This window comes from Dunckerocampus dactyliophorus, chromosome 1 (genome assembly GCF_027744805.1).
Source record: "Dunckerocampus dactyliophorus isolate RoL2022-P2 chromosome 1, RoL_Ddac_1.1, whole genome shotgun sequence".
Lineage (NCBI taxonomy): Eukaryota > Metazoa > Chordata > Actinopteri > Syngnathiformes > Syngnathidae > Dunckerocampus > Dunckerocampus dactyliophorus.
The window spans coordinates 33,546,786-33,550,479 of record NC_072819.1 but is presented as its reverse complement, the minus strand read 5'-3'; positions in this window follow the sequence as shown (position 1 = coordinate 33,550,479).

Below are 3,694 nucleotides of genomic sequence, written 5' to 3'. Positions count from 1 at the left end.
ACTAAACAGTAAGGCTTATTTACTGCAGGAACCTCAAACAGTTGCATTACTTTGTACTGTACATTGTAGCTCAGTGTGTTCTCCTAGTGTGGCACAGTGAGACACCCCACAAGAGAAAACTAAATAGCTTTTCTCTCCACTTCTGCTACTTAATTGCAAGGACTTGAAATTTTAAAGCCATTTTTTAACACGTCACACACACCAAAATGCACCCCTTCATTCATGAATGTGACGGTAGAGTGTTTTGTATTGCCATCTTAACATATGGAAATCATTTTAATAGCTGATAATGTATTTTCCCTAACACCTCTCATTATATGAACTGCCTTTAAAGACAGCTGAAATTGGCTTGTCCGATTTTAAATATATTTAGTCTTTTCTTTTCTCAAGCTCGTGTACCCTGTCCCACCCTAGTCCTCTGGCGCCTCCCAGGGGAGGCATGTGTCACACAAAACTGCATGTGCATAACTCATTGCCAATGTTACAATTACAAATAGAATTGAAATGCAAAAGCAAATGCACTGATTTGAATTATCAGTATCATCACCATCCCCAAAACTACAATTTTAGGGAAAAAATCAGGGACTTTTAAATGTTTACCACTTCATAACAAAACATTTTTTTAAAATTCCATCCTATTGGGGATTTGTGGACTTTTGGAAGCTAAATTGCCCATAGGTATGAATGTGAGCGTGAATGATTGTATGTGTTGTGCGATTGGCTGGCGACCAGTCCTTGGTGCACCCCGCCACTCGCCCGATGTCAGCTGGGATAGGCTCCAGCATACCCGCGTGAGCTTAATGAGGATAAGCGGCATAAAAAATGGATGGATGTACTTTTGGAAGAGAAATGTCTCATTCTTGTTTATACATTTTTGAACAAGGTTTTTACAAATAAAGTAAAATGTCTGGGTTTCTATGAATAAAATATGGGTTTGGTAGAACTGAGAATCATTGCATTCTGTGTGAATTTATACAGCATTGGAAATTTGATAATGAACTGTTTTTTGCATTTTTTGTTGACTATCGGAAAGGACGCTCATGACAAGAGGTCTGCTATCACTACTAGAGTTTTGAACAATTTTGACGCTGCCCTGAATACACCTTGGGAACACAAGATCAGAACAGCATCCTGACGCTCTCCACATGAACTCGGACCAATGAGAGCCGCAGCTTCCTTAACTCATTCAATCCCAACCATTTTTCAAAAGACAACCCTTTCAGTACAGGCCATTTTAGATGATTTTGACTTATTTTTCAAGGCACACAGAATATTGTGTTCTATGGCTAAATAAACATGGAACCTACAACAAAAACTTTTTCTTCAGAAAAAAGGTTTGTTTCTACCTTTTTCCATTCTTCAGTAATCAGCAGAGCATAGGTAAGTTTCAGGAAAATATCAGTTGCTGACTAGAAAAGGGAGAAGACCAGCTTTTTGTGAAAAGATACATTTCAAGCATAACTTTCACTTTGACAAATATTTTTTGCTTTTGTGACAGCTCAAATATCTCAACAACTATACCAACATAAGCAACACAAAAAAGATGTTCCACATCAAAATAGCAATTTACTTGCAAACATCATGAACTATTTACAGTTTTCGCATTTGAAACTGAACTGTGTGTGCATGGGTTAAGATTTCGCTACAATGCGTAACCTTCTGCACACTACACTCCTTCATGTTCTCACTTCCTTCCTGTCATGTGTGATTTGTCCTGATCCCTGCAGAGCTCTTATTGAAAGCACTTCTGCCACCGTGTGGCCATTTTTATGGTTTAAAATTGCTCTCAAGTGTTAATGCATTAGTGGCATGTTGCATAATCACCACTTTTTGCCTCATGTGCAAAAAAAAACCTAAAATACGTAGAAATATGCTGTTGGGGTTGAGCATTCGGGATTATAAAAATGTATAAATACATCTTTGGTATTGAATGAGCTAAAATAAACAAGTTACTCAAAGATGTATAAATATGTTGTTGGGATTGGACATTCGGGATTATAAAAACAAATACGTCTTTTTTATTGAATGAGCTAAAAGAAACAAGTTACAAGTGTTGACAGCCGCAAGCAAGCCAAGATAATCGGCAAACTGCTGAAGTTCTAAGTAGTTGGCTAGAAAACAATGCCGAACAAATGCAAAATGGGGCCAAATATGCCGTTGAATGAGGATTTAATATTATATGGCTCCTTGAAGGATCTAATGAAACAGCAACTGGAAAAGCACCAACAGGAAACTGTAGCACTAATATGGTAAGATCTAGCGGCCTGCAAACACAGATGCACAGTCACAGAATGACAGCTTCAAGAGGAGCTTCTCTGACATCCATGATGCAGTCAAAAACTGCAGGGAGGAAAATAGTGCAATATTAAGGTACTACAGGATGATACCGCTGCCTTGCGTGCCACTCTTAAGAGAAAGAAGCAAAGGAAAAAAAATCATTGAGTAAAATGATTTTTAAAATGATGATCAAATAAATACGGTTTATGAGATGGATCAGAATGTGACCCTGATGGGGTTCTGAATCATACCCAGGTCAAATGCCAGGGCAGTCGAGAACAGAGGACAACCATATTAAATTAATGTTGCTTCAACAGAGCAACAACAAATTGCCAATTTTCTACAATCAAAGGAGCCGAATGTAGATGTCAACACCATCGATACATGCATTCCATTGTATGCCGGAAACATCGCCACAACTGTTATCGTCAAGTTCACCAAAAGGAAATCCAAAACTGCATTTCTAAAACAGGGAAAGAAGCTCAAAGGTACAAACGTCTACACGAAGGCGCATCTGACAAAACACAATGCTGAGATCGCCAAGAAACCACCAGACCAGAAGAGACCAGCGTGCTTGTATAGCTTGATATCAAGGATCTGGATAAATATTGAAAGTCCACATCACCATGACAAGGAAAATAGAAGATATAACACCCACAGATTACATTTGGAAGGAATACGTTTATCAACATTTGATATCACCATCACGTTAAAAGAGCCTGCTCAACAAGTACTGAAATTTTGAACCCATGTCTTTGACCCAATGTATACAAGATACAAGATACAAGAGAGTTTCATTGTCATGTGCATAGTAAAACAGCAGTTATACCATGCAATGAAAATCTTATTCTGTTCATTCTCCCAAGAAAAGAAATAAAACAAATGAAAGAATAAGAACATAAGAAACATAAACACATAAACATATATACCAATAAATTAAGCAACAACAACAGAAGAGACATTAATACAAGCAAATAATACAAATAAATAAATAAATAAATAAATAAATAAAGTGCTATGAGTGTGTGCGTGCGGCGTGTGCGAGTGCTTCGTTGAGTAAGGGCCTGCTCAGCAAATACTGAAATTATGAACCAATGTGTCTACATTCAATGACAACACATTTGCTTTTCATTACAGAGGGGACATTAAATTATCTAATGATTTACAAATCTTAACTCTTCTGTAACGTTGTTATACTGTACATACTAATCATTTCGTTACATTATTTCAGATTTGGTAAAGGGTGCATGTTGAATACGGGACGTGAACAAATACAATTGATGTTCCCTCCTTGTTTTCGGGAACATGTGGAATTGTGAATTGTAAAGCTGTAATCCAATGTAACCTGTATGCATGTTCGAAGAATTAACCCATACCGTACCACACATACCAAGTTTGTGCAGCTGGGGTAAAAATA